Source organism: Ranitomeya imitator, chromosome 6 (genome assembly GCF_032444005.1).
Source record: "Ranitomeya imitator isolate aRanImi1 chromosome 6, aRanImi1.pri, whole genome shotgun sequence".
NCBI classification, from domain to species: domain Eukaryota; kingdom Metazoa; phylum Chordata; class Amphibia; order Anura; family Dendrobatidae; genus Ranitomeya; species Ranitomeya imitator.
The window spans coordinates 335,336,660-335,356,450 of NC_091287.1; positions in this window are offsets into that span (position 1 = coordinate 335,336,660).

Below are 19,791 nucleotides of genomic sequence, written 5' to 3' on the forward strand. Positions count from 1 at the left end.
GTCGGTATCCAGCTGGGGTTGTCAGGGGGTACATGGTGATGTTCCATTTTTGTCGATTTCGTCATCCACCCCTTCTGAGGTCCCAGAGTTCTTGTCTGATTATCAGGATGTATTTGAAGAGCCCAAGTCCGATGCTCTACCTCCGCATAGGGATTGTGATTGTGCTATCAATTTGATTCCTGGTAGTAAATTCCCTAAAGGTGGATTATTTAATTTATCCGTGCCCGAACACGCCACTATGCGCAGTTATGTGAAGGAATCCCTGGAGAAGGGACATATTCGCCCATCGTCATCACCACTGGGAGCAGGGTTCTTCTTTGTAGCCAAGAAGGATGGTTCGCTGAGACCGTGTATTGATTACCGCCTTCTTAATAAGATCACTGTTAAATTTCAGTATCCCTTGCCATTGTTATCTGACTTGTTTGCTCGGATTAAGGGGGCTAGTTGGTTCACTAAGATAGATCTTCGTGGTGCGTATAATCTGGTGAGAATCAGGCAAGGAGATGAATGGAAAACTGCATTCAATACGCCCGAGGGTCATTTTGAGTATCTAGTGATGCCGTTCGGACTTGCCAATGCTCCATCTGTGTTTCAGTCTTTTATGCATGACATCTTCCGTGAGTATCTGGATAAATTCCTGATTGTTTACTTGGATGACATTTTGATCTTCTCAGATGATTGGGAGTCTCATGTGAAGCAGGTCAGAATGGTTTTTCAGGTCCTGCGTGCTAACTCTTTGTTTGTGAAGGGATCAAAGTGTCTCTTCGGTGTGCAGAAAGTTTCATTTTTCGGGTTCATCTTTACCCCTTCTACTATCGAGATGGATCCAGTTAAGGTCCAAGCCATCCAGGATTGGATTCAGCCGACATCTCTGAAAAGTCTGCAAAAGTTCCTGGGCTTTGCTAATTTTTATCGTCGCTTCATCTGTAATTTTTCTAGCATTGCCAAACCATTGACCGATTTGACCAAGAAGGGTCCTGATTTGGTTAATTGGTCTTCTGCTGCTGTGGAAGCTTTTCAGGAGTTGAAGCGTCGTTTTTGTTCTGCCCCTGTGTTGTGTCAGCCAGATGTTTCTCTTCCGTTCCAGGTTGAGGTTGATGCTTCTGAGATTGGAGCAGGGGCGGTTTTGTCACAGAGAGGTTCTGATTGCTCAGTGATGAAACCATGTGCTTTCTTTTCCAGGAAGTTTTCGCCCGCTGAGCGTAATTATGATGTGGGCAATCGAGAGTTGCTGGCCATGAAGTGGGCATTCGAGGAGTGGCGTCATTGGCTTGAAGGAGCTAAGCATCGCGTGGTGGTATTGACTGATCATAAGAACTTGACTTATCTCGAGTCTGCCAAGCGCTTGAATCCTAGACAGGCCCGTTGGTCGTTATTTTTTGCCCGCTTCGACTTTGTGATTTCGTACCTTCCGGGCTCTAAAAATGTGAAGGCGGATGCTCTGTCTAGGAGTTTTGTGCCCGACTCTCCGGGTTTATCTGAGCCAGCGGGTATCCTCAAGGAAGGAGTCATTGTGTCTGCCATCTCCCCTGATTTGCGGCGGGTGCTGCAAAAATTTCAGGCGAATAAACCTGATCGTTGTCCAGCAGAGAAACTGTTCGTCCCTGATAGGTGGACTAATAAACTTATCTCTGAACTTCATTGTTCGGTGTTGGCTGGTCATCCTGGAATCTTTGGTACCAGAGAGTTAGTGGCTAGATCCTTCTGGTGGCCATCTCTGTCACGGGATGTACGTACTTTTGTGCAGTCCTGTGGGATTTGTGCTAGGGCTAAGCCCTGCTGTTCTCGTGCCAGTGGGTTGCTTTTGCCCTTGCCGGTCCCAAAGAGGCCTTGGACACATATTTCGATGGATTTCATTTCTGACCTTCCCGTTTCTCAAAAGATGTCAGTCATTTGGGTGGTCTGTGATCGCTTTTCTAAAATGGTCCATCTGGTGCCCTTGGCTAAATTGCCTTCCTCCTCTGATTTGGTACCTTTGTTCTTTCAGCATGTGGTTCGGTTGCATGGCATTCCTGAGAATATTGTTTCTGACAGAGGTTCCCAGTTTGTTTCAAGGTTTTGGCGAGCTTTTTGTGGTAGGATGGGCATTGACCTATCCTTTTCCTCGGCTTTCCATCCTCAGACTAATGGCCAGACCGAACGAACCAATCAGACCTTGGAAACATATCTGAGATGTTTTGTTTCTGCAGACCAGGATGATTGGGTGTCCTTTTTGCCGTTGGCTGAGTTCGCCCTTAATAATCGGGCCAGCTCGGCTACCTTGGTTTCTCCATTTTTTTGCAATTCTGGGTTCCATCCTCGTTTCTCTTCAGGACAGGTTGAGTCTTCGGACTGTCCTGGTGTGGATTCTGTGGTGGATAGGTTGCAGCAGATCTGGACTCAGGTAGTGGACAATTTGATCTTGTCCCAGGAGAAAGCTCAACTTTTCGCTAATCGCAGACGCCGTGTGGGTCCCCGACTTCGTGTTGGGGATCTGGTTTGGTTATCTTCTCGTCATATTCCTATGAAGGTTTCCTCTCCTAAATTTAAACCTCGTTTTATTGGTCCGTATAGGATTTCTGAGGTTCTCAATCCTGTGTCTTTTCGTTTGACCCTCCCAGACTCCTTTTCCATACATAATGTATTCCATAGGTCGTTGTTGCGGAGATACATGGCACCTATGGTTCCATCTGTTGAGCCTCCTGCCCCGGTTTTGGTGGAGGGGGAATTGGAGTATATTGTGGAGAAGATTTTGGATTCTCGTGTTTCTAGACGGAAACTCCAGTATCTGGTTAAATGGAAGGGTTATGCTCAGGAAGATAATTCCTGGGTTTTTGCCTCTGATGTTCATGCTTCCGATCTTGTTCGTGCCTTTCATGCGGCTCATCCTGGTCGGCCTGGGGGCTCTGGTGAGGGTTCGGTGACCCCTCCTCAAGGGGGGGGTACTGTTGTGAATTCTGTGGCTGAATTCACTCCTGTGGTCACAAGTGGTACTGCAGCTTCTGAGCTTCCTCCCTCAGGTGTTCTGGTGAGCTCGTTAACTGCTTCATTACTTAACTCCGCCTGATGCTGCTATCCTTGCTCCTTGTCAATGTTTCAGTGTTGGATCTGAGCTTCTCCTGATTGTTCCTGTGACCTGCTGCTCTGTATAGCTAAGTGCTTTTTGCTTTTTTGTTGCTTTTTTTCTGTCCAGCTTGTCTTTTGTTTTGCTGGAAGCTCTGAGAAGCAAAGGGTGTACCGCCGTGCCGTTAGTTCGGCACGGTGGGTTTTTTTTGCCCCCTTTGCGTGGTTTTGCTTTAGGGTTTTTTGTAGACTGCAAAGTTCGCTTTACTGTCCTCGCTCTGTCCTAGAATATCGGGCCCCACTTTGCTGAATCTATTTCATCCCTACGTTTTGTCTTTTCATCTTACTCACAGTCATTATATGTGGGGGGCTGCCTTTTCCTTTGGGGAATTTCTCTGGGGCAAGTCAGGCCTATTTTTCTATCTTCAGGCTAGCTAGTTTCTTAGGCTGTGCCGAGTTGCCTAGGTAGTTGTTAGGCGCAATCCACAGCCGCTTTTAGTTGTGTTTAGGATAGGATCAGGTGTGCAGTCTACAGAGTTTCCACGTCTCAGAGCTCGTTCTTGTATTTTTGGGTATTTGTCAGATCACTGTGTGCGCTCTGATCGCTAAGCACACTGTGTTTCTGGATTGCCTTCATAACACCTGTCATTAGCAAACATAACAGGGGCCATTATAAACTTTATGGAGTATTATCTGGGGCAAGTGTCTGTATGGAGTATCTTATGGGGCCATAATCAAGGTTTGTGCAGCACTATATGGGGCAAATATCTTTATGGAGCATCTTATGGGGCCATATTCAACATTTGTACAGCATTATATTGGGCAAATGTGTCTATGGAGCATCTTATGGGGCCATTATTAACCTTTATGCAGGATTACATAGGGCATATTTTAGTATGGAACATCTTATGGGGCCATCATAAACGTTATGGAGCATTATATGGGGCTCCTGATTCAATATGGATATTCAAAAACACTTAACCTACTGATGTCTCAATTAATTTTACTTTTATTGGTATCTATTTTTACTTTTGACATTTACCGGTAGCTGCTGCATTTTCAACCCTAGGCTTATACTCGAGTCATTAAGTTTTCCCAGTTTTTTGTGGCAAAATTAGGGGGGTCAGCTCATACTCGGGTCGGTTTATCTCGAGTATATACGGTACCTTTATTAAGAAAAATATAGTAAACGGTCGTACTACAAACAAAGAATGTATAAAATGTACCCTCGCTTGGAAAAGATGGCAGTAATAAATATGAAGAAAAAAGCATACAATAATAAATAATATTAGACCGCCTAGAAAATAAAACAAGTATAACATATAGGTATAATTATGGATGTCACAATGAGCTGTAAAAACCACAAGGTACAAATTATTTAAAGTGTGTCACCACTGCCTGAAGTGGAGAGGGTGATAATTATCCCACAAATGGGATTTCACATATATTGCACATTTGTTGTAAACTCTACCCGGAAGGTGCTTTTAATCGCAGCATTAGGTACCAACCAGAAGGAAATTGAAAGCAGGTGATGATACATCAAAAGTATATATTTTTAGGATGTTGTATGGTATATAAATATATATTGCAAGGCATGTGCACAAAGAAGGAATAATGATAATACAGGAAGACTTTATATATACCACAATGTGTGCAGACAAGTGTGCAAGTTGGACCGGGGCAATGTGCAATAGAGGCAGATAGATGGGGGCAATGGGGAATAGTACCTCTGTGGTAAGTGGTCCAACTGTGCTGCACACCCCGATGCGTGTTTTGGAATATGTCTTTTGTTAGGGGGTGCCATCCAGAATGAACCAGGAGGTTTTAATAACAAGTGCGTGTGGCACCGATAGAAGGAGGTCACAGAGGGAACGGTGCATGTGCCACCAGGAGGACCTGGAAATCCACGCCGCCCACTTCATGTGCCCGGCAACACGGAGTCACATGACTCGGCGTTACCAGGGACATGAAGACGATGGAACAGACAACACACGTGCATGACTCCGGCCAGGTCATTTGAGGGCAGCATAGTAGATGGAAATGAAGGGGGCAGTACCACACTGATAGTGATGCCCGCATCGAATATGATATGGAATATAAACATGAGGGACAAGTAAATTAGGAGTATGGAATAGCTTAAGACGACAATCAAAGTTAACAATAGGTGCATGAAGTGAAATAAGGGGACTTTATGGCAAAGTAATGTGGAAAAATATGTTTTATATAATGTAAAAATATATATACATACAGTAGTTGGATGTCTCAGTATGCTCGCATGTAAATGTATGCATCCAAACAAACGCATACGCAGATAAACAAAAAAGGAGGGAAGGAGATAGTGAATGGACTGTCAAGAGAGGAAATTAGTGAAAAGTAAGTGAAAGAGAAGAGAAAAAGGGGGGGGAGGGAATGGGAGAAGGGGAAGGGGGAAAAGGAAAGGGGGAGAAAGGAGTGGAGGGGGAAGGGGGAAAGAAGAAATAGGAGAAGGTAGAAAAAGGGAAATTTATGATAAATGCTTTCTTGTTTCTCTTGTGGTATAGGATCCACTAATAGGGGTGTCCTTCAAAGAACTTTGTCAGGATATGGGGAGGTACCGTCTGTACCATTGAGTCAGCATAAATTGATAGAGACATCAAGAAAAAAAACAGTCAGGACCATCAAGTGATATCCTTCCAAGGGCGAGGCACTCACAATAAAAAAAAAAAACACTAATAAGAAGAAATATATAAGGGGAAAGAAATTGAAAACAAAAATAAAAAACAAATGCAAATAATTGCACAAGCATTTATACAAAGAGAATCAAACGATTCAAAGGGCTAGAATTGATTACAAAAATGAGGTGAAACTGAGGTTTTCATTTAAGCCAAATGGGGAAACTGATTTTAGGGTCCAAATCCATTTAGTCTCCAATTTTGTTAAGGTACGCTAATCTTGCCACCCCAAATATTAGGTTTGATTATATCAGTCCCAATCACTTGCAGAAGGCAAGCATCACAATCATGGTGGGTTTTGAAAAGTCTTGGGAGGATCTTAAGTGTAGAAATATCTTCAATTTCCTTAGCAACAATGATACCCAGAATGTGTTCTTGTACCTGGATTTTAAATCCTTGGGTCGTCAAGCCAACATAAATCAGAGAGCAGGGACAGATGGCATTGTATATTATGACTCTTGTGGTACATGTTATTGCGTGTGTAATTTTTCACACAGTGGAGCTATCAAAATTGGGGAAGGTTTGAGCTCTAACCATGTTGGTACAGGCAACGAACTTGCCACAAGGTCTGCATCCCCACAATGGTTTAGAGTCAAAGAGGAAAGAGGTAAAGTCATTTTTTTCCCCTTATCCTCTTCCATCCACCTCCACCCCCTCTTATTTTCCCTCTCACTTATCATTATTTTTAATATTATTTATTTTTAATTATAAAACATGTGTTTGCATATATACATATATACCTTCCCATTTTCACTCTCATTCATATGCACACTTTATCGCATTATATACACTTGCCCCCATATGTCTAATTACCATCTCATACCATCAGTACTGTCACGCCGCCGCTCAAAGCGTCCTCTCATACTTACCTGTCCTCGGCATCCCGGCGCGGCTCCTACTCTGCAGCGTCTTCCTTTTGGCGTCCGCTCCCGCCCCCTGCTGCTCGTCGAGTGCGCGCACACGCCAGGTTCAGTTCTGCACGTGCGCACTTCTAGCTTCCCTCCTGCGCTTCCTGCTCTGTCCTCTCTATCATCCTGGAGCACTCTCACCCGGAGGTAATGCACAGCGCTGCTATATATACCTGCCTCTTCATGTCTCCTGTGCCTATGGTCGTTTGTGTATTCTATTGCCCTAGGCTGCCCATGGTCTCTGTGCATTTTTGTTCTCTCTGACTTTTGGTTTCTTTCTCCGTTTCTCTAGTGCCCCATCCGTTTCTGTGTTCCTGCCAGTCTCTCCGTCTCTCCTGTACCCCGTTCGTTCCTGTGTTCCTGCCTTGTTCCTGCCAGCCCCTACGTCCGCAGGATCCTGCTGTGTCCTGAATCCCTGTGGTGTACCTGTCAACGCCTGTGTCTCTGTGGTACTCCTGCCAGTCTCTGTGTCCTTGCATCTTCTGTGTTTTCCTAATGGGTCCTAGCCACTTCCCTTCCTTCTTTTCCATCCTGGCCCCCTAGCTCCCATGGCGATAGTCCCTCACGGGCCTGCCCCTAACTCTCCCTGTATAGGGGGTGGTCCATCTGGTCAGCTCATCTGTGAGGGGTTCGCTGCCGCGGTCCAGAGGGTCCACTTTTTCCACGCTTTAGCGTCACAGTACCATAGGCCATGGACCCTGCTGGTGTCTCTGCTACTCAGAAAGAGTTGCTTTTTTTGCAGGAGAACCAAACCAGGATGACGTCTTTTCTAAAGAATATGGAGTCTCGCTTAGCGGCTTTACAGTCCTCTGATCCTGGCAACGCCTCTCAGTTGGCTGCTCTTCAGCAGGAGCTTAGCCAACAACAGGACACTCAGTCTCATGATGTTCGGCTTCTGTCCCTCCAGGGTGCCATCTCTGTTCCTATCCAGGCATCTGCTTCGCAGCCCTTGCCCCGCCTTGCTGGACCTCCTCGGTATAGTGGAGATCCAAAGTTATGCCGCGGCTTCCTAAATCAGTGCCAGTTACATTTCGAATTGTCACCACTACTTTACCCCATCGATCGAGCTAAGGTAGCCTTTGTGGTGTCCCATTTGGAGGGTGAGGTTTGGCGTGGGTTAATCCCCTCTGGGGGCTGAGACGATCCTTTGGTCACCCAGCTTAACTCTTTCTTAGATACCTTTTGCAAGGTATTTGATGAGCCTGGTTGGTTGGTTTCTACCACTGAGTCCCTCTTCAACCTTCACCAGGGTACTCTTTCGGTAGCCCAGTACGCCATTCGTTTCCGGACATTGTCCTCTGATTTAGGTTGGAACAGCGAGGCTTTGGTTGGCGCGTTTTGCTGTGGTTTGTCCTCTCGAGTTAAGGACGAGCAAGCAGGACGGGATACTCCTGCCACCTTGGATGAACTTATCTCCTTGGCGATACACATAGACTTGCGCTTCCAGGAGCGCTCTTGTGAGGTTGTCAGAGAGAAGAGACCTCTTCATCTGTCTTCTACCACTGAGGTGCGTCTTTCTCTCAAGCCGTGTCGACTGCCTCCATATCTTCTCCTGAACCTATGCAGGCTGATGGTCTCAAGTCTGCAGAGCAATGCCGCAAGGAGAGACTCGCACAGGGTCTTTGCATTTATTGCGGCAATGCCTCTCATCATCTGTGTTCCTGTCCTTTGAAGCCAGGAAACACCTCCACCTAGGTCAGGTAAGAAAGGCCTCCCTAGGTAGTTGTGATTCCTGTCCACCCCTGATTCTCTCAGTTATTTTGCATTTGGGTTCTTGTAACTTTTCTTTTGAGGCCTTTTTTGACTCGGGAGCAGCTGGAAATTTTATTCAACTAGAGGTTGTTAACAAACTTTGAATTTGTGTTTGACCCTTGGAAACTCCAAGACAAATAGCTTCTGTCAATGGTCGGCCTTTGCGGGAGACCGTCAACCTGGTCACGGAGGAGGTTGATTTTCAAATAGGAGCTCTTCTCTGTGAGAAATTGCCTTTTTTTTGTCTTGCCTTCTCTGTCTCATCCATTTCTTTTGGGGCTTCCCGGGCTCAGAAATCATGAGCCCACTCTGAACTGGCATACAGGGGACGTTTTACGTTGGGGACAGTCGTGTCTGAATAGATGTCTAGTCCCCGTCAAGCCTGCAAGTTTCTATCGGTCTGCTCCAGTCTCTGACGACATTCCGTTGGCCTATCGCTCCTTTTTGGACGTTTCCAACAAGAAGGAGGCGGAGGTTTTACCACCACATAGTTCATATGACTGCCCCATAGATCTAGTCCCCGGTTCTACTCCTCCAAGAGGTCGTATTTATCCTCTGTCCCCTGCCGAGATGCAAGCCATGTCCGCATATGTCTAAGAGAACCTAGCCAGAGGGTTCATCCGAAAGTCTACCTCTCCTGCTGGAGCTGGTTTTTTCTTCGTTAAAAAGAAGGATGGTTCTCTTCATCCATGCATTGACTACCGAGGCCTCAATAGTATCACGATCAAAAACAAGTATCCTCTCCCTCAATTTCCTGAACTTTTTGATCATCTGCGAGGAGCACAAATTTTCACCAAGTTGGATCTCAGAGGAGCCTATAACTTGATTCATATCCGTTCTGGAGATGAGTGGAAGACTGCGTTTAACACCAGAGACGGCCATTACGAATATTTGTTTATGCCTTTCGGCTTATGTAATGCACCCGCAGTCTTCCAGGAACTGGTGAATGATGTCTTTCGGGATTTACTGTACTCCTGCGCTGTAGTATACTTGGATGATATTCTTGTATTCTCACCAGATCTGTCTTCCCATAGGAAAGATGTCCGGCAAGTACTTCTACGTCTGAGGGAGAATCGACTATACGCGAAACTTGAAAAGTGCGTCTTTGAGCAGTCATCTCTACCTTTCTTGGGTTTCATCATTTCTTATGCTGGTTTGCGTATGGATCTAGAAAAAGTTTCTGCTGTGCTCAACTGGCCGCATCCACTCGGAGTTAAAGCTATTCAACGTTTCCTGGGATTCACAAATTACTACCGGCAATTTATTCCTCATTTTTCCTCTTTATCTGCTCCCATGTCTGCTATGATTCGTAAGGGTGCTAACCCTCGTCAATGGTCTATTGAGGCTGAAGAGGCTTTCCGATCCCTCAAGCAAGCTTTTTCCTCCGCTCCAATACTGCAACATCCTGTAACCAACAAACCCTTTATCCTGGAGGTTGATGCTTCTGCTATCGGAGCTGGAGCTGTGCTCTCTCAAAGATCCTCTTCTGGATATCTTGTGCCCTGTGGCTTTTTCTCCAAGATCTTCTCTTCCTCTGAGAAAAATTATTCCATCGGAGACAAGGAACTTTTGGCCATCAGATTTGCACTGGAAGAGTGGTGGTATCTTCTAGAGTGAGCCTTACATCGTTTTGTAATTTACACGGATCACAAGAACTTGGCATACATTCGTTCTGCTCATAGATTAAATCCTCCACAGGCCAGGTGGGCCTTGTTCTTTGCCCGGTTTGACTTTGAGCTTTGTTTTCAGCCAAGTCATAAAAACTCCAGAGCCGACGCCCTATCCAGGTCGTTCCAGTCGGAGGACGTTGTGGAGGAGCCTACGCACATCATCGATCCGGCCAGAGTCATCACGGTAGCTCTAATCTTTCTCTCCCCTTTGCCTCCGGGAAAGACTTTCATTTCCGAAGGAGATAGGAAACGCGTCCTACTTTGGGGTCATGCCTCCAAACTGGCTGGACATGCTGGTTTTAAAAAGACTTTTCATTTGATTTCTCGCTACTGTTGGTGGTCAGCTTTGTCTAAGGATGTCCGAAGTTTTGTTGCCTCTTGTCCTTCCTGTGCCAAGAATAAGATTCCTAGGCTTTTACCTTCTGGGCTTCTACATCCTCTACTGGTGCCTTCCTCTCCGTGGCAACACTTATGTATGGATTTAATCACTGACCTGCCTCGTTCTTCTGGTTGCACCCTTATTTTTGTGGTCATGGATCGCTTTTCTAAAATGGCTCATTTCATTGCTCTTCCTTGTCTACCTTCTGCTCCTTAATTGGCAAAGATTTTCATCCATCATATTTTTCGTGCTCACGGTCTACCCCAACATATTGTTTTTGACCGAGGAGTCCAGTTCACCGCCCGATTCTAGAGATCGCTCTGTAAGTCTATGAACATCTCGCTAGACTATTCTTCATCTTATCATCCACAGTCCAATGGCCAAGTGGAGCGCACTAACCAAACTTTGGTGACCTATCTCCGTCATTTTTCTAATGCCCATCAGAATGATTGGTCTGACTTTCTACTGTGGGCCGAATTTTCTTACAATAATCATCCCAGTGAATCTTCCAACAAGTCTCCATTTTTCATTGTCAATGGTCAACATCCTTGTCTTCCTCTACCGATTCCTCCTGTCTCTACCATACCAGCGGCTGATCTTCTGTCTAATGAGTTCTCCAGGGTTTGGCAGGAGACCAAGTCTGCTCTTGAGTTAGCTCAAGTTAGGATGAAGAAACATGCGGATAAAAGGCGTCTGGATTCTTCTATATACCATCTGGGCATAAGGTCTGGCTTTCTTCAAATTTTATTTGCCTTAAAGTCCCTTTGCGTAAGTTGGGTCCCTGATATATAGGTCCTTTTGAAGTGTTGACTCACATTAACCCCTTTCTGACCTCGGATGGGATAGTATGTCCGAGGTCAGAAGCCCCGCTTTGATACGGGCTCCGGCTGTGAGCCCGCATCAAAGCCGGGACATGTCAGCTGTTTTGAACAGCTGACATGTGCCCATAATAGGCGCGACCAGAATCGCGATCTGCCCACGCCTATTAATTAGTTAAATGCCGCTGTCAAACGCAGACAGCGGCATTTAACTACCGCATCCGGCCGGGCGGCCGGAAATGACGTCATCGCCGACCCCCGTCACATCATCGGAGGTCGGCGATGCTTCAGTATTGTAACCATAGAGGTCCTTGAGACCTCTATGGTTACTGATCGCCGGTAACTGTGAGCGCCACCCTGTGGTCGGCGCTCACAGCACACCTGATTTTCTGCTACATAGCAGTGAACAGCAGATCGCTGCTATGTAGCAGAGCCGATCGTGCTATGCCTCCTTCTAGCCTCCCATGGAGGCTATTGAAGCATGGCAAAAGTAAAAAAAAAAATGTGAAAAAAATGTGAAAAAAATAAAAAAATATAAAAGTTTAAATCATCCCCCTTTTGCCCCAATCAAAATAAATCAATTAAAAAAAAATCAAATCTACACATAATTGGTATCACCGCGTTCAGAATCGCCCGATCTATCAATTAAAAAAAGCATTAACCTGATCGCAAAACAGAGTAGCGAGAAAGAAATTTGAAACGCCAGAATTATGTATTTTTGGTCGCCGCGACATTGCATTGAAATGCAATAACGGGTGATCATAAGAACGTATCTGCATCATAATGCTATCATTAAAAACGTCATCTCGGCCTGCAAAAAATAAGCCTTCAACCTACCCCAGATCATGAAAAATGGAGACGCTACGAGTATTGCAAAATGGCGCAATTTTTTTTTTTTTTTAGCAAAGTTTGGAATTTTTTTTCACCACTTAAGTAAAAAATAACCTAGTCATGTTAGGTGTCTATGAACTCGTACTGACCTGGAGAATCATAACGTCGGGTCAGTTTTAGCATTTAGTGAACCTAGCAAAAAAGCCAAACAAAAAACAAATGTGGGATTGCACTTTTTTTGCAATTTCACCGCACTTGGAATTTTTTTCCCGTTTTCTAGTACACGACATGCTAAAACCAATTATATCATTCAAAAGTACAACTCGTCCCACAAAAAATAAGCCCTCACATGGCCAAATTGACGGAAAAATAAAAAAGTTATGGCTCTGGGAAGGAGGGGAGTGAAAAATGAACACGGAAAAATGAAAAATCCCAAGGTCATGAAGGGGTTAATGATGTTTCTTATAAGCTTAGGTTACTGTCTCTCTTCGCATTCCCAATGCTTTTCATGTGTCTCTCCTTAAGCCTGTAGTTTTTAATTAGTTTCATGCTTCAACTCTTTCTTCTCCTTCACCTATTTCCGCGGATGATGTCTTTGAGGTAAAAGACATTCTTGCTATGAAGAAACTTAGGGGTAGAACTTTGTTTCTGGTTGACTCGAAGGGGTTTGGTCCTGAGGAGAGGTCCTGGGAGCCCTTGGAGAACATTCAGGCTCCCCAAATTCTGGCTAGGTTTTTGTCCAACCTTAAAAAGAGGGGGCGTAAAGATGGGGGTACTGTCACACCACTGCTGCTACCGCCGCTCACCGCGTCCTCTCATACTTACCTGTCATCGGCGTCCCGGGGCGGTTCCTCCTCTGCAGCGTCTTCCTTTCGGCGTCCGCTCCCACCCCCTGCTGCTTGTCGAGTGCGCGCGCACGCCACGTTCAGTTCTGAGCGTGCGCATTTCTAGTTTCCCTCCTGCGCTTCCTGCTCTGTCCTCTCTATCATCCTGGAGGACTCTCACCCAGAGGTAATGTGCAGCGCTGCTATATATACCTGCCTCTTCATCTCTCCTGTGCCTATGGTCGTTTGTGTATTCTATTACCCTATGCTGCCCATGGTCTCTGTGCATTTTTGTTGCTCTCTGACTTTTGATTTCTTTCTCCGTTTCTCCAGTGCCCCGTCTGTTTCTGTGTTCCTGCCTTGTTCCTGCCAGTCTCTCTGTCTCTCCTGTACCCCGTCCGTTCCTGTGTTCCTGCCTTGTTCCTGCCAGCCCCCAAGTCCGCAGTATCCTGCTGTGTCCTGAATCCCTGTGGTGTACCTGTCAGCTCCTGTGTCTCTGTGGTACTCCTGCCAGTCTCTGTGTCCTTGCATCTCCTGTGTTTTTTTTTGGTTCCTAGCCACTTCCCTTGCCACTATCACTCCCGTCTGCCAAGTGCTCCTTCTTTTCTGTCCTGGCCCTCACGGGCCTGCCCCTAACTCTCCCTGTATAGGGGGTGGTACATCTGGTCAGCTCGTCCGTGAGGGGTTCGTTGCCGTGGTCCAGAGGGTCCACTTTTTCCACGCTTTAGCATCACAAGTACGTATCATATCATACCTGTCCCTTACCAATTCCTAGTAGCACTGCACTTACCTTCCTTGTTTTCACTAATTTCCCCACTTGGCAGTCCCTTCGCTATCTCCTCCCCACCCTTTTTTATTTCTATGCATGTGCGCTTGTTTCTGGATGCATACATTCACATGTGTGCATGCACTCAGACACCCAACTATGTATATTTAATTTTATATTATATATAACATATATTTTTCACATTACTTTATCATAAATTCCACCTATTTCACTACATGCACCTCTTGTTGACTTTTATAGTCATTTTATAGTAATCCCTTCTCCTTATTCGCTTGCCCCTCATGTTTATATTTCATATCATATGCGATGCGGGCAGCACATATAGATGTCCATATAAATGGCTTAGAAGACTTTATCCTACTGACAAATTCCCTTCGATTCCCAAAGAAATGAATGGGATTTATGGAAACAACTTAGGAAAGTGAGTTGTGCTGCATAACTCCGAGTTTCTGAAACAACATAGCTCACTGTTTTATGCTGATTATGTAACTCCCATTTATTTTTTTGAGATTTAGGCTGGAGTCACACTCAGCGTAAGTCAATACGGTCCGTATATTACGGCCGTAATACGCTGAAAAGTCCCCAAAAAAGTGGTCCGTAGCTCCTCCGTAGGCAGGGTGTGTCAGCGTATTTTGCGCATGGCATCCTCCGTATGTAATCCGTATGGCATCCATACTGCATGTTTTTCTCGCAGGCTTGCAAAACCAACGTACGGCTATACAAGGGATCCATGTGTAAAAAAAAAAAAATACAGTGCCTACAAGTAGTATTCAACCCCCTGCAGATTTAGCAGGTTTACACATTTGGAATTAACTTGGCATTGTGACATTTGGACTGTAGATCAGCCTGGAAGTGTGAAATGCACTGCAGCAAAAAAGAATGTTATTTCTTTGTTTATTTTTTTTTTTAAATTGTGAAAAGTCTTTTCAGAGGGTCATTTATTATTCAACCCCTCAACCCACCAGAATTCTGTTTGGTTCCCCTAAAGTATTAAGAGGTAGTTCAGGCACAAAGAACAATAAGCTTCACATGTATGGATTAATTATCTCTTTTTCCAGCCTTTTCTGACTATTTAAGACCCTCCCCAAACTTGTGAACAGCACTCATACATGGTCAACATGGGAAAGACAAAGGAGCATTCCAAGGCCATCAGAGACAAGATCGTGGAGGGTCACAAGGCTGGCAAGGGGTACAAAACCCTTTCCAAGGAGTTGGGCCTACCTGTCTCCACTGTTGGGAGCATCATCCGGAAGTGGAAGGCTTATGGAACTACTGTTAGCCTTCCACGGCCTGGACAGCCTTTGAAAGTTTCCTCCCGTGCCGAGGCCAGGCTTGTCCGAAGAGTCAAGGCTAACCCAAGGACAGCAAGGAAGGAGCTCCGGGAAGATCTCATGGCAGTGGGGACATTGGTTTCAGTCAATACCATAAGTAACGTACTCCACCGCAATGGTCTCCGTTCCAGATGAGCCCGTAATGTACCTTTACTTTCAAAGCGTCATGTCAAGGCTCGTCTACAGTTTGCTCATGATCACTTGGAGGACTCTGAGACTGACTGGTTCAAGGTTCTCTGGTCTGATGAGACCAAGATCAAGATCTTTGGTGCCAACCACACACGTGATGTTTGGAGACTGGATGGCACTGCATACGACCACAAGAATACCATCCCTACAGTCAAGCATGGTGGTGGCATCATCATGCTGTGGGGCTGTTTCTCAGCCAAGGGGCCTGGCCATCTGGTCCGCATCCATGGGAAGATGGATATCACGGCCTACCTGGAGATTTTGGCCAAGAACCTCCGCTCCTCCATCAAGGATCTTAAGATGGGTCGACATTTCATCTTCCAACAAGACAACGACCCAAAGCACACAGCCAAGAAAACCAAGGCCTGGTTCAAGAGGCAAAAAATCAAGGTGTTGCAGTGGCCTAGTCAGTCTCCTGACCTTAACCCAATTGAAAACTTGTGGAAGGAGCTCAAGATTAAAGTTCACATGAGACACCCAAAGAACCTAGATAACTTGGAGAAGATCTGCATGGAGAAGTGGGCCAAGATAACTCCAGAGACCTGTGCCGGCCTGATCAGGTCTTATAAATGACGATTATTAGCTGTAATTGCAAACAAAGGTTATTCCACAAAATATTAAACCTAGGGGTTAAATAATAATAATTGACCCACACTTTTATATTTAAAACTAGCTGAAGAGCCCGGCGTTGCCTGGGCATAGTAAATATCTGTGGTTAGTTATAGCACCTCATATCTCTTATTTTCCCATCACGCCTCTCATTTTCCCAATCACATCTTTCATTTTCCCCCTCATATCTCTCATTTTCCCCATCACATCTCTCATTTTCCCCCCTCACATCTCTCATTTTCTCCCTCACTCCACTCATTTTCTCCCTCACTCCTCTCATTCCCGCCTAACACTTGTCATTTCGACCTCACATCTGTCATTTTCCGATCACTACACTATTTTCCCTCACTCCTCTCATTTTGCACTCACACCTTTTCATTTTCACCTCACACCTCTCATTTTCACCTCAGTATATACATGTTTGTCATCTCCCTTATATATAGTATACACCTGTATGTCATCTCCTGTATATAGTATATACCTGTATGTCATCTCCCCTGTATATAGTATATACCTGCTGTGTGTCAACTCCCCTGTATATAGTATATACCTGTATGTCATCTCCTCCTATATATAGTATATACCTGTATGTCATCTCCTCCTATATATAGTATATACCTGTATGTCATCTCCTCCTATATATAGTATATACCTGTATGTCATCTCCTCCTATATATAGTATATACCTGTATGTCATCTCCTTCTGTATATAGTATATGCCTGTGTGTCATCTCCCCTGTATATAATATATAATTATAGACATTAGCATTCCCACCATAAGTGTAATATGTTTAGGCGCTATTATATGATTGAGTTACATGTAATTTATATACTTTACCGCTATAGCGCTGTATGTGAGGGCGTTTTTGCCCTTATCCAAAATGGTGATCGAGGTGAGAGCGCATGCGTGGTGTGGCAGGAATCGTGACTCATCCTCTCCCGCCCTCAGGATGTGACACGGCGGGCTTGAGACGTCATGAGGGATTTCCCTCTGCCCGTCGCGCCACAGGAAGAGCAGGATATGATGCGGAATAGGCGGATCTGCACATTACCGCGCATGCGCCATCATTCATGCCGATTATTGAAGACAGGTGCCCCTTGTATTTATAAGACCGCTCTAAACACACATACCTCACAGCCCCCCGAGGAAGCCCAACGCGAAACGCGCGTCGGGGCTGCTGGAGTCACGCACTGGCACATATTTGCGGGTAAGATGAATGGTGGACCTCCCACTTTCTTTATGACTTAATTTTAGAAGTGACTTGCAATGTGTGGAGTTTGGTAGTCAGTTACGACTCATATTATACCATATAGTACTTACAGCACAGTATTGTGATACGTTTGGTTACCTTTCATCTGAGGTCATCCGTTTATTAAGCCCCATGTGTTACCACAGTGTTTGTGTCCTCTGTATTTGCACCAGTTTCTGTACCTTGTATAGTCAGTCTGTATATTATATTTGTATATGTGTTTAATAAAGATTGTTATACGTTCTTTTTTATACCTGCGTATGGGATTTTTACTCCTTGTTCTTTGTAGGATTAATATAGTATATACCTGTATGTCATCTCCCCTGTATATAGTATATACCTGCTGTGTGTCAACTCCCCTGTATATATAGTATATACCTGTATGTCATCTCCTCCTATATATAGTATATACCTGTATGTCATCTCCTCCTATATATAGTATATACCTGTATGTCATCTCCTCCTATATATAGTATATACCTGTATGTCATCTCCTCCTATATATAGTATATACCTGTATGTCATCTCCTCCTGTATATAGTATATGCCTGTGTGTCATCTCCCCTGTATATAGTATATATCTGTGTGTCATCTCCTCCTGTGTATAGTATATACCTGTATGTCATCTTCTATATATAGCATATACCTGTATGTCATCTCCTCCTGTATATAGTATATACCTGTAGGTAATCTGCTCCTGTATATAGTATATACCTGTGTGTCATATCCTCCTGTATATAGTATATACCTGTATGTCATCTCCTCCTGTATATAGTATGTATAGACCTCGTTAACACGTTATTTGCTCAGTATTTTTACCTCAGTATTTGTAAGATAAATTGGCAGCCTGATAAATCCCCAGCCAACAGGAAGCCCTCCCCCTGGCAGTATATATTAGCTCACACATACACATAATAGACAGGTCATGTGACTGACAGCTGCTGTATTTCCTATATGGTACATTTGTTGCTCTTGTAGTTTGTCTGCTTATTAATCAGATTTTTATGTTTGAAGGCTAATACCAGACTTGTGTGTGTTTTAGGGCGAGTTTCGTCTGTCAAGTTGGGTGTGTTGAGTTGTGTGTGGCGACATGCATGTAGCGACTTTTGTGAGATGAGTTTTGTGTGGCAACATGCGTGTAGCAACTTTTTGTGTCGAGTTGCATGTGACAGGTTAGTGTAGCAAGTTGTGTGCAGCAAGTTTTGCGCATGGCGAGTTTTGCGCGTGGTGAGTTTTATGTCTGGTGCCTTTTGAGTATGTGCAAGTTTTGTGTGAGGCAACTTTTGCATGTGTTGCAAATTTTGTGCATGTGGCAATTTTTCCCCGTGTGCAAGTTTTGCGTGTGGCGAGTTTTCCATGAGGTGAGTTTTGCACATGTGGCGAGTTTTGCGTGAGCCTAGTTTTTGCATGTGGCGAGTTTTGCGCGTGGTGAGTTTTGAGCGGCGACTTTTGTGTTTCGACTTTTATGTGGCGAGGTTGGTGTATGTGTGGTGAAATGTGTGCTGAGGGTGGTATATGTGTTCAAGCACGTGATAGTGTGTGGCGCATTTTGTGTGTGTGTTCATATCCCCATGTGTGGTGAGTATCTCATGTCGGGGCCCCACCTTAGCAACTGTACGGTATATACTCTTTGGCGCCATCGCTCTCACTCTTTACGTCCCCCTTGTTCCCATCTGGCAGCTGTCAATTTGCCTCCAACACTTTTCCTTTCACTTTTCCCCATTATGTAGATAGGGGAAAAATAGTTTGGTGAATTGGAAAGCACGGGGTTAAAATTTCACCTCACAACATAGCATATGACGCTCTCAGGGTCCAGACGTGTGACTGTGCAAAATTTTGTTGCTGTAGCTGTGACGCTTCCAACACTTTTCCTTTCACTTTTTTCCCCATTATGTAGATAGGGGCAAAATTGTTTGGTGAATTGGAATGCGCGGGGTTAAAATTTTGCCTCACAATATAGCCTATGACGCTCTCGGGGTCCAGACGTGTGACTGTGCAAAATTTTGTGGCTGTAACTGCGACGGTGCAGATGCCAATCCCGGACATACATACACACATACACACATACACACATACACACATTCAGCTTTATATAGTAGATTTATAAAAATTTAACTGAGCAACAAAACTTTTTGGTTTGTAAGATTTATGCATCTGTTAATAAATCCTGCTCTTGTTTGAAGTTTGAAGGCTCTAACTTATTTGCATCTTATTAAACCTGCTAAATCTGCAGGGGGTTGAATACTACTTGTAGGCACTGTATATACTGTCTATATATATATATATGTCAGTAGACACATATATGTATATATATTATTACTTCATACAGAGCTAGATAGCTTTAAAGCCGGTAATTCAATTACCGGCTTTTGCTATCTCCTTCCTAAACCCGACATGATATGAGACATGGTTTACATACAGTAAACCATCTCATATCACCTTTTTTTGCATATTCCACACTACTAATGTTAGTAGTGTGTATATGCAAAATTTGGTCGTTCTAGCTATTAAATTAAAGGGTTAAATGGCGGAAAAATTGGCGTGGGCTCCCGCGCAATTTTCTCCGCCAGCGTAGTAAAGCCAGTGACTGAGGGCAGATATTAATAGCCTGGAGAGGGTCCACGGTTATTGGCCCCCCCCCGGCTAAAAACACCTGCCCCCAGCCACCCCAGAAAAGGCACATCTGTAAG